Raw genomic sequence first — 13427 nt, 5'->3', positions numbered from 1 at the left:
CTCCTGCTCCGGTCGTACAGGGACCGGATAGCCCTTAGCAAAGGGCCTCTGACCCCATACTCCCACAGCACCCTCCACAGGCCGCCGCGAGGGACACAGTCGAATGCCTTCTCCAAATCCACAAAGCACATGTGGATTGGTTGGGCAAACTCCCATGAACCCTCCAGCACCCTGTAGAGGGTATAGAGCTGGTCCAGTGTTCCACGACCGGGACGAAAACCACACTGTTCCTCCTGAATCCGAGGTTCTACTATTGGCCGAATTCTCCTCTCCAGTACCCTGGCATAGACTTTCCCGGGGAGGCTGAGGAGTGGAGGAGGGGATTCCTGCACAATCGGAGGCTGCAGTTATAGGACCCGGCTATAGGATTTATTTAAATTTAACTTCTGATGCATTTAGAATAAAAACACATTTTATAAAATAAAAATAAAAATAAAAATACTCCTGAGATTAAATGTCTTTCGAACTATATGTACAAATTAACCACCTGGGTCTTATAACTGTGGTCCTGAAACTGCAACCGTTGTTGTATACTCCAGTTCGGTAGGTGGCGCTGTCACTAAAAACTAGGGTCCTAGAACTGAGGTCCTAGAACTGGGGTCCTGAAAATGCAGACTCCGGTTGTGCAGGAACATACTATTGGAGGAGTGTGATCCCCATGTAGTTGGAACACACCCTCCGGTCCCCCTTCTTAAAAAGAGGGACCACCACCCCGGTCTGCCATCCCAGAGGCACTGTCCCCGACCGCCACGTGATGCTGCAGAGGCATGTCAGCCAAGACAGCCCCACAACATCCAGAGACTTGAGGTACTCAGGGTGGATCTCATCTAACCCCCGGAGCCTTGCCACCGAGGAGATTCTTGACTACCTTGGTGACTTCAGCTTGGGTGATGGATGAGTCCACCTCTGAGCCCTCAGCCTCTGCTTCCTCAATGGAAGACGTGTCGGCGGGATTGAGGAGATCCTCGAAGTATTCCTTCCACCGTCCAACAACATCCCCAGTTGAGGTCAACAGCTGCATGGTCCACTCGGACTCAATATCTCCAGACTCCCTCGGGATCATGTCGAAGCTCCGTCGGAGGTGGAAGTTGAAGATCTCTCTGACCGGGGACTCGGCCAAACGTTCCCAACAGACCCTCACAGTACGTTTGAGTCTGCCGAGTCTGTCCAGCTTCTTCCCCCGCCATCGGATCCAACTCACCACCAGGTGGTGATCAGCTGACAGCTCCGCCCCTCTCTTCACCCGAGTGTCCAAGACATACGACCGGAGGTCAGATGAAATGACTACAAAGTCAATCATTGACCTCTGGCCTAGGGTGTCCTGGTGCCACGAGCACTGGTGGACACCCTTATGCTTGAACATGGTGTTCGTTATGGACAAGCTGTAACTAGCACAGAAGTCCAATAACAGAACACCGCTCGGGTTCAGATCAGGGGGGCCGTTCCTCCCAATCACGCCCCTCCAGGTGCCACTGTCGCTGCCCACGTGGGCATTGAAGTCCCCCAGTAGAACGACGGAGTCCCCAGTCGGAGCACTTTCCAGCACCCCTCCCAGAGACCCCAAGAAGGCCGGGTACTCTGCACTGCCGTTCGGCCTGTAGGCGCACATGACAGTAAGAGACCTATCCCCGACCCGTAGGCGCAGGGAAACGACCCTCTCGTTCACCGGGGTGAACTCCAACACATGGCGGCTGAGCTGGGGGGCTATAAGCAAACCCACACCAGCCCGCCGCCTCTCACCATGGGCAACTCCAGAGTGGTGAAGAGTCCATCCTCTCTCGAGGAGTGTGGTTCCAGAGCCCAAGCCGTGCGTAGAGGTGATCCCGACTATCTCTAGTCAGTACCTCTCAACCTCAGGCGCAATCTCAGGCTCCTTCCCCGCCAGAGAGGTGACGTTCCACGTCCCTAGAGCTAGTTTCCATGTCCAGGGTTAGGGTTGTCGAGGCCCCCGCCTTCGACTGCTGCCCGATCCACTTAGCACCGGCCCCTTACGGTCCCTCCTGTAGGTGGTGAGCCCACGGGAGGGTGGCCCCACATCGCTCCTTCGGGCTGAGCCACGTCACGGTCCTCGTTTTTAATTCTATCATAAAGGGTTTATGAATCGCTCTTAGTCTGACCTGTCACCTAGGACCTGTTTGCCTTGGGAGACCATACCAGGGGCATATAGTCCCAGATAACTACATATAATGTGCATTAAGTGCGCCAAAAACATTGCATTAAATTCACACTTAAATGTTCATTCCTTTAAAGTATATTATTTGTGTAATAATTACACTTAATAAAAGTACACTAAAGTGCACTTTTTTTTCACAAGGGTTTATTTTTTTATTTTTTTTTATTATGTCTATCTCTGATGTGATCTGAGTAAAGCGTAAGTCATTTCTTTAAGTCATCAGGCATCAGTCAACACAAGACAGGAATCATGACACTGTAAATGCACTGAAAATGTTATTAAACCTTTTAAATATTCTTCCACGTTTCTCCGTCGTTTGTTGTTATATATGGTTAGATTTTTAAAATGCATCAAAGTGACATCAACTCTGTTTTTTCTCTCTGTGGTCATATTTTAATATTCATGTGTCTGTATAATGAGTGTGTGTTTTACTGGTTGTTGTCTCCCTCTACAATCCCACTTTTCCACAGCTTTGTGTGAACGGCTAAAACACACGGGGTTCATGACACGGTTTCTTCCACGTAAAAATGATTCACTCAGACTTATGTTTTCAAAAATAATAAAGAGGAAAACCCTGAACTCCCTTATCCTTCTCAGTTACAGGCCTATAACATAAGTATATGAATCTAAAAGTAGGCCTAATAACAGTCCGATAAAACAGTTGATATACATTTTAATATTAATATCTAATTGGGCTTAACTGGTGAAATATTTTAATATTTTTTGTAGAAAAAAAAAATCCCAGAACGCTTCTTCACAATGGCTAACACTTTTGCTGATAAATAGTTACTCACTTACTTTTACTTCCTCTCATCACATGTGAGATCATTGATTACCTGTGTGTATATAAGACACACACACCAACTCTCAGATACACTCAGCAAACGCTCAAACTGAGATCAACTCTAGACTCGACACACACTCTTCTCCAAGGTAATGTATTCTTCCTAATGGTCTTTCTTTCTTTCTGATGTATTTAGAATATCAAACCTCTTATTCACATTCCCTCGTATAATTATATATCTGTACTTGTATTGTCTGTCTTTTTGTCTATTGTGTATTTTTACATACATTTATTTTTCTTTTTACTCATTTTTCTCTTCTCTTGTTTTCTTCAGAGTCGTCCCTCTGGAATCTTCTGTCACAAAGACCAAGTCCTCGTGTGTGTAAGATATAAATCTAGTCCTGAATCTGATATATAAAACTTTTGAACAAGATGAACTAACACGAACAAACAATGAACGGATGTATTTTTAACTAGCGTTAACAAAGATGAACAAATACAGAAACAAATTTTCATGTTAGTTATACCATGGTCTGGGTGAATACTCGATTCTGATTGGCTGCAGGGTGTCCGTTAAAAAGTGATAATGGACACCTAGGAAAGGCGTCCCGTCAATTTGCCTGATGACAGTTCTAAATGATTGCGCTGGCTCAAACTCACTGATCAACGGCTGCGGTCGGGTCGCTGTGGTGGCCATGTTGCTTGGCAACGCCTGTATACGGGAGATATTAAATAGTGCGCTCGACTTAATAAATAAAAACCCTCACGATTTTTACTCTAAAACACATTAAAGTATTATTAATTGATTAAATATTTCTTTCTTTCGTAAGTGACCATGGTATAAGCGGGTTAATGCCCTTCGAGGTGTCCATTATCAGGTTTTAATGGACTTCTGCTGCGCGTCGGACGGTTCACGCCTCGCCGTCGTCCATTAAAACCTGATAATGGACATTAACCCTTACTTAATACATTAGTGTTAACTAGTGAAAGCTTATGGTAACGTATTTCTTTGTATTGCAATTAAACAAGTAAAAATGTACTTTTCTAGGATTTTATGGTTCGTGGCAACAGTGAATCTGCAATCTGACATTTCTATCTTACACAAATCTCCCCAGATCCTGAAAATGCTGTTATTCGTGATCGTCCTGACTCTCACTCTCCAGCCGGCTCTGAGTCAGCCGGATCTCAGTAAGCCGAAGCCGAAGCCGATCCCGCAGCGCTGTGATAAAAAGGGGAATGAATCTCAGTATGACACGTTCCTTAAACACCACCTAAACAACAACATCCCAAACAATCTGGACATCAGTCAATGGCAGAAGTTCATTGACCGCATTGACACCTGGCACAGGCCAATTCAGTCCTTCTTTCCTGTAGCAGAACAAAGGAAAGTGTTAGGTGTGTGTTCAACAGGAGGAAAGATATATCCGGGCAACAACCTCTGCATCAGCAATGAGCCTCTCAACTTCTACAATGTTGTCGTCAATGGTAAGAACGTGGTCAAGAAGGTCAAACCAATGATTCAACATGTTATTCTTGCCTGTGAAAAAATCGAGAACATATGTAGACCTGTTCATTTTGAGGCGAATAGAAATGATGCTGTACCAGATAATAATCAACCAAACTGCAGTGGGTTAAGCTCTGGAACACACGAGCTTTATTCCTGATGCGACAGAAATGAGATTCTGGATGATGTCACTCTTAAGCTTTGCTTCTTTCATTTTTATCTGACCAATGTTGAAAAGTGAATTAATGTGTGGATGTCTGCACATTACACACACACACAGCTTTCTGTTTGCCTTTTGCTTTATTAATATCATTAAATAAAGAGCATTAAAAAAAATCTGGATTTTTACATGAACACACACACACACACACAGTTTGTTCTTCATGACACAGGATAACTACGTTTTAAATAATAACAATATTTAATAAGAAGTGAATCATATCACTTCCAGGATTATTATTGTTAACTAAATATATAAAAAAAACTAAATAAATATTAGATGAAAAATTATGTTGCCTTGGCAATAAACAGAAATAAGTTTAAGTTGAAGCATCAAAATATACAGTATATATATATACACAGCAAATTCTGGTCTTTGGAATAAACTCCATGCGAGTTAAAATCAACTCAATTTGAGTGTACATGCGTGACCATCAAATAGACTCCAACGCAGAGTTAAAGTAACTCTGCTCTTGGTGTTGAATTTTTAACACTTTTTCAGATTTAAAATAGAACTCTTTCTGGAGTTAAAATACAAATCATACAGAGAGTAATTGTAACTCTAAAATTGAGTTATTTATAATATGAACTCCTTAACAGTGTTAAAAATCAACGCTTAAAAAATATTGAATTTAACACTTCTTAGTTAACATTTATTTAACATAATATAATGTTTTATGTGAAAATTATATACTGAACACCATACTCTCAACTCAGTGCTTTTATTTGATCAAATTCATACATTTGGTTTAAAAATTCCATGTATGGACACACTTTAAAATAATATCTGTCATAAAATACTGTAAAATCTAACAGCAAAACATTTACATTTATGCAGCTAACAGAGTGCCAACTAAAAAAAAATTAAATTGTATATAAAACAATGTCAACAACACATCACTTCATTATATAAAATCAAGACTACAGGATTATAAAAAAAACATGTAGTGCAGTAGGATTGTGTAACCTGTGTAAGGCCCGTGAAATTGGTCCAATCTGCCGGTTCGCCAATACACGGGGAAGGGGTCACGTGTTCTGTCCTTACTCATGCAAAGTATTTGTTGGTTAAATTTGTAATATATTAATCATATATTTACTCGTTTATTTCATCTGACTCCATAAATGAAAAGGTTTTAATGATATCTGTGGATCATTAATCATGAGTGAATGTTTGACTACTCCGTTTAACTCTTCAATGGAAATAATATCAAAGTCAGTTAGAATAATCAACAATGTAACAATTTATTATGTCAGGTAAATGTATCATGCCAATTCCATAATCAATTCAAAGATAATCGATACAAAACATCAAATGCTCTGGAATAGAGAGAAGATGCAAACCCAACATTTAAGAAATACGTTAGGCTGAGAGATCTACATCTCCCAGCCTCACGGACCGATCTGAAATACAGAAAAGCCCCCGATCTGCCTGCTGTACTCCATTAAATAGCCAGACCTCTTTCACATGTAAACATGTGCTAACAATAGTAAATTTGCATTTAGAGGTACACTGTAGCACCTCTTGGGGGGTGTGACCATTTGCTTGAGAGACCAACCCCTCCTTGTATGCTAGTTATCCATAAACCTTCAAAAACCTTATTACCTTGTGTTTGACTTATTCTGAGATGAGAGAATTGTACCAGTCGCACTGTGACATTTTAAACGATACCAAACATGAATATACTCTGTGATAATCATTCACATTAAACTATACATTTTCTTGGGTGAAATCAGGTAGTCACCTGAGCATGAGAGAGAGGGGGTGAGGGGAGAGGGAAGGAGATTAGATGTAGATTAGATGACTCGGGGGTGAGACTTTCGTCTCGATGGTGCATGAGAGCCAGTTCAAATGCTAATCTCCAGAGAGGTCCTTTTGTTCTCTCAGGGCCTGGTCACCCCCAAAACAGACTGTCTGGAATTTCCTAATTTATCAATTCTTACACCTGAGGTAGACACTTATACATCAGATGAAGTAACAATGAACAACTTCACAGTGAACTCATTTAAATGGGACTTGAACAGCTTGTCAAAAGCACCCAAGGATGTACATGACTGACAAGGCAAGAGTTTTTTGTCCAAGACAATGTAAAAGGTGAAAACCTGTGCTTTCGAAGTCCCTGAGGCAAGACGGTATGGCTGAGGGTTTCCTTCAGTGGTCAGGAGATGATCATCAAGGCTTTGGAATGACTGAAACACAACACAAATGTCTCTTTATAAACAATTTGTTTAAAAATAGGCATTAACTACAATATTTGGAGTAGGATAGTGTTGTCTTAAAAAACCTTGTGAAATTTCACCAGATGATCTGTTGCCTCTCCAACACTGATCTTCTTGGGATGCTTTCTTCCAGCTGGTTGTGGAGTGAGAAGATGCAGCAGGACAAGTAGAGAAGCCATGTCGCTGTCCCATTCTGGAGACAGAAAAAAACGTAGTTGTTTCAAAGAATGTTTAGGGCATCTCTAAGTTAGCCCTATGAATTGTGTATCATAATATATTAAAATGACGAAATATTAGTGGGGTAGTTTTATTAGTAGTTTTTATTGTGTGCTGGAGAGCAAACTGGATACTGTACATGCCCAAAGCCAAGGGGACTTACTCTTACTATGTTCTTACACGCATCATGATTTTTTTTAATGTAAAATGTATAAACAGCATTCACAAAGCATGAATTCATGAGCTTTCATAATAAATTACATTAAGAAATAACTGTGTATTAAGTGTTTTTAGCAGACTTTTAAGTGAAATAATCAATAATAATTCATATAATTTTTGTAATTTATGTTAACTGTTATATGTTAGTGTGATTGAAAATGCAAAAAAAGAAAAAAAAGTTTAAGCTGAAAACCACGCACTTTTTAATGGGTCACGAGTCTAAAACGTTTATTACAATTCAAACCCGTTGCAGGCCAAACGTTACACTTTCACGGCTCAAATCGTATTATCCAGGGTAGACACTGCAGTTAGGACGTCTGTAAAACAGGCTAGCCTATATGATACCTCGTCGGCATTAACGTATGGAAGCTCAACAGAAGGTTTCTTGAGTTGAGTCACCATTTCAATTTGATGGCAAAAAAAAAAACTAATTTTCAGAAACACGGTGTGAAAGACGGTTATCTAATGTTAGCTCGTTTAAGGGGGGAAAAAAAACTCACTAAACAGGCTCACAGTTACTCAGTTCAACACCACGTTCGCCACGATCATTGACATTAGTACACACACATAACGTAACAGCTACGACAAAACGTGTTTCTGTCAGAAAATATCGAACATTTTGAAAAAATAAATAAAAATAAATTGTAATAAATACGTTTTTACATACCTCACGGCGGATCCATTAGGCCTTTAGTGCTGCACCAGGGCCGTGACTCGATCGTGTGGCGCACTTCTTAACTCCAGATGTAGTGTTAAAACACGCTTCTGAACACCATTGAATAAACTCCAAAATACAACACAAACAGGGAGTATCCCATAACACAAGCTGTAGTCAGAGTTAAAAAATAAACTCAAAAATCTAACTCTTTCGCACTTTTTTGCCTAACTCTGGATTTTTCAACTCCATAAATTTGCTGTGTAGAGTCATGGTGTGAATCTACACACATCCTTAATGGACACAGTAACACTCGTGATTAACACACACACACACACACACACACACACACACACTGACTACTCTCTCTCACACACACACATACACACACACACACACACACACACTGACTCCTCTCACACTCACACACACACACACACACACACACACACACACACACACACACACACACTTACACACAAACACACACACAAACACACACACATACACACACACTGACTCCTCTCACACACACAAACACACACACACACACACACACACACACACACACACACACACTGACTCCTCTCTCTCACACACACACACACACACACACACACTCACACACACTGACTCCTCTCAGCCTAATCTAACAAATCCTCAATGCTTAAAGATTCATAAAGTAAATAATGCTTTAATATTTTTGTTAGGTTATTCTAAAACAGCAGAAGTCTGAAGTCCTCATTTATGACACGGAAACAATCCTTTGATTGTTCACAATTATTAGTGATTATGAAGATCATCAGTGAATATGGATAAATGTGCTGATAGCTGTAACGCGTCTCTAATAAAACACTAGAAGCACATTCGTTGTGTGCGTTTCTTTATATCTCTCAACATGTAATATGACTTATTCAAAAACAGAATCACTAATGAAATGATGGACGAGGAATGTCCCTGAGTCAGTGTTATTACAGTTTTTCTCGATTGCTTAAACACTATAACCAGGCTTTTGAACTAAAATTTCAAAACCATAATGCCATTTATCAAAAAGCACACCCATTTCACTAAATGATGTTTTATTAACAAAGTTCGGGAGGAACACGTTCTAATGATCAAACAATCAAGTCATTCCAACCAGCTGTCAGCAATCAGTAATCAACAGGTCCACTCAATCAGCATGATTAAAGGCCTATAAATACTCACAGTCGACTCACCCATTATCCTTGACAGTTTTCAGCATCCCTCCACCACCCCATCTCCTCACACTTACCTGGTTATCTTCCTAACCAAGAGATACGGGGGGAGTACTCTGGGTTCGGGCCCAATTTCCGAGCTCGGAGCCCTCCCCCCGGACAGCACGCCAAATACGCATAACTATTTATTCTCTGATCATTTGTAAGTGTGAACTCGTGAAACTATAAACACTATTCCCTGTTTTGACACATGAGTCAGATTGGTTGAACTGTCACTGCAAAACTCTACACACAAATCCCTTCATTTCTCATTGCCTAGACCATGTTGTCATATAGAAAGCACTAGCATTCAATATTGTTCACTCAATCAGCACAGCTTCAGCTCTTAGCACACAATTATCCAGGTGGAAACACTAAGAGTCAAAAATTTAACACACATCAATCAGAACCTTCAATAGATATATAAAAGGGCCCAAATCAGTTTATTGTGTTTTGGAACAATGGATCCAGAAAGACATGAAGGAAGAGGGATAAGAATGAGGAGGAGGAAGGGCAAGGACAAGAAGACAAGCAGTCTCAGATGAAATTCAAGCCACTCTAGTTGCCCATGTGTTAGTCAATGGTGTGATTGAGTCGCCTTGAGAGCCTTCAGGGAGGTGTGGTGACAAACAAAATTCTATCAGTGAATAAGAGACAAACATTTCCAATAGTCTTTGATGAGGTTTATTTTCTTGCAAGAAAAGGCCAGCAGTCGTACAGTCACACAGAGTGACACAGAGTGTGACAGTGAAGGGAGGGCTTCCTTTCTCCTTTATAGTCTTGACTCCCAGAATGTTATCTTTCTAGGCAAATGATGGTATTTCAAGCATATGTGGAACATTCTTAGACGTGTCCATCATATTGTCTCCTTGAGTGGAGGCCCTCCTGTCACGACCAACACTCTTTACCATTCCAATACAATTCGAATTCCATGTTAGAATATGGTTTGTGTGTGCTCTTTTACTGTCATATGTTGGTCACACACATCTTACTGTAAGTAAATATAAAAAAAAAAATTGAGGAGAGAGTAAAAAAGAAGAAGAGTAAAACAGGAAAAAAAAATATTTTTGTGTGTGTGTGTTTTCTGTGTATGAATAAAAATGTGCCAATGTATCCACTGGTTGTGTCTTTTGTGTTCATCATGTGAAAAGGTTTGTGATGGGGGGAACCACAAGCAACATAACTTACCAGTTTTGGAAATGTTGTTTTGAATTTATTGCACCAGTGTGTTAGACTATGTTGTAGTGTGTGTGATTTTGATGGCTTGTGTGTCCTGTCTGAGGGCAAAGTTTGGTTTTTCAGCGAGAGTGAATGGTTTTGAGTGTAGAGCTTCATTTTGACCTGAAAATAGGATGTTTGGGGAATTGGGTGAGACGTTATGGATTTGTGTTTATAGTTTTGAGAATACGAGGCATAGTTTCAAGAAATGTGTTTAAGCAATCGAGAAAAACTGTAAATGAACATTAATCTGACTGAACTGATCCATGACGAGCAGATTAAATATAATATATATTATGTGTATGTATAAATATCCAACAGTGAAACTGCGCCCTCTGCTGTCCACACACACTCACAGCTTTTTTCATCCACACACACTCACAGCTCATCCACACACACTCACAGCTCATCCACACACACTCACAGCTCATCCACACACACTCACAGCTCATCCACACACACTCACAGCTCATCCACACACACACTCACAGCTCATCCACACACACTCACAGCTCATCCACACACACTTACAGCTCATCCACACACACTCACAGCTCATCCACACACACTCACAGCTCATCCACACACACTCACAGCTCATCCACACACACTTACAGCGCATCCACACACACTCACAGCTCATCCACACACACTCACAGCTCATCCACACACACTCACAGCTCATCCACACACACTCACAGCTCATCCACACACACTTACAGCGCATCCACACACACTCACAGCTCATCCACACACACTTACAGCTCATCCACACACACTTACAGCTCATCCACACACACTCACAGCTCATCCACACACACTCACAGCTCATCCACACACACTTACAGCTCATCCACACACACTCACAGCTCATCCACACACACTCACAGCTCATCCACACACACTCACAGCTCATCCACACACACTCACAGCTCATCCACACACACTTACAGCTCATCCACACACACTCACAGCTCATCCACACACTCACAGCTCATCCACACACACTTACAGCTCATCCACACACACTCACAGCTCATCCACACACTCACAGCTCATCCACACACACTTACAGCTCATCCACACACACTCACAGCTCATCCACACACACTCACAGCTCATCCACACACACTCACAGCTCATCCACACACACTTACAGCTCATCCACACACACTTACAGCTCATCCACACACACTCAGAGCTCATCCACACACACTCACAGCTCATCCACACACACTCACAGCTCATCCACACACACTCACAGCTCATCCACACACACTCACAGCTCATCCACACACACTCACAGCTCATCCACACACACACTCACAGCTCATCCACACACACTCACAGCTCATCCACACACACTTACAGCTCATCCACACTTACAGCTCATCCACACACACTTACAGCTCATCCACACACACTTACAGCTCATCCACACACACTCACAGCTCATCCACACACACTTACAGCTCATCCACACACACTCACAGCTCATCCACACACACTCACAGCTCATCCACACACACTCACAGCTCATCCACACACACTCACAGCTCATCCACACACACTCACAGCTCATCCACACACACTTACAGCTCATCCACACACACTCACAGCTCATCCACACACACTTACAGCTCATCCACACACACTCACAGCTCATCCACACACACTCACAGCTCATCCACACACACTCACAGCTCATCCACACACACTCACAGCTCACCCACACACACTCACAGCTCATCCACACACACTCACAGCTCATCCACACACACTCACAGCTCATCCACACACTCACAGCTCATCCACACACACTCACAGCTCATCCACACACACTCACAGCTCACAGCTCATCCACACACACTCACAGCTCATCCACACACACTCACAGCTCATCCACACACTCACAGCTCATCCACACACACTCACAGCTCATCCACACACACTCACAGCTCATCCACACACACTCACAGCTCATCCACACACACTCACAGCTCATCCACACACTCACAGCTCATCCACACACACTCACAGCTCACAGCTCATCCACACACACTCACAGCTCATCCACACACACTCACAGCTCATCCACACACTCACAGCTCATCCACACACACTCAGAGCTCATCCACACACACTCACAGCTCATCCACACACACTCACAGCTCATCCACACACACTCACAGCTCATCCACACACACTTACAGCTCATCCACACACACTTACAGCTCATCCACACACACTCAGAGCTCATCCACACACACTCACAGCTCATCCACACACACTCACAGCTCACAGCTCATCCACACACACTCACAGCTCATCCACACACACTCACAGCTCATCCACACACACTCACAGCTCATCCACACACACTCACAGCTCAACCACACACACTCACAGCTCATCCACACACACTCACAGCTCATCCACACACACTCACAGCTCATCCACACACACTCACAGCTCATCCACACACACTCACAGCTCATCCACACACACTCACAGCTCATCCACACACACTTACAGCTCATCCACACACACTCAGAGCTCATCCACACACACTCACAGCTCATCCACACACACTCACAGCTCACAGCTCATCCACACACACTCACAGCTCATCCACACACACTCACAGCTCATCCACACACACTCACAGCTCATCCACACACACTCACAGCTCATCCACACACACTCACAGCTCATCCACACACACTCACAGCTCATCCACACACACTCACAGCTCAACCAAACACACTCACAGCTCATCCACACACACTCACAGCTCATCCACACACACTTACACAGCTTAATCTAAACGCCCAATAGATGAGAACATTAAAGGTGCTCTAAGTGACTAACGCGTTTTTTAGGCCAAAATATTTTTTGTCACATACAGCAAACATCTCCTCACTATCCGCTCGCTGCCTGTCCCCTGAACACACTGTAGAGAAACGCGGTCTCTGTAGACACCACAG

General features: G+C 42.6%; 1 long non-coding RNA gene across 1 annotated transcript; it reads left to right on the top strand.

The window, feature by feature from the left end:
• Positions 1 to 2988: 2988 nt before the first annotated feature.
• On the top strand, positions 2989 to 4140 carry LOC308686685. Its single transcript, XR_014029619.1, has 3 exons — positions 2989 to 3106; positions 3292 to 3339; positions 4073 to 4140. It is a non-coding gene; the product is annotated as an uncharacterized lncRNA (long non-coding RNA).
• The last annotated feature ends 9287 nt before the right edge of the window (positions 4141 to 13427 follow it).

The sequence above is a fragment of the Scardinius erythrophthalmus genome (assembly GCF_964197995.2).
Source record: "Scardinius erythrophthalmus genome assembly, contig: HAP1_SCAFFOLD_650, whole genome shotgun sequence".
Taxonomy (NCBI): domain Eukaryota; kingdom Metazoa; phylum Chordata; class Actinopteri; order Cypriniformes; family Leuciscidae; genus Scardinius; species Scardinius erythrophthalmus.
The sequence above is the reverse complement of the archived record's forward strand: the minus strand, read 5'-3'. Positions and strand labels throughout refer to the sequence as shown.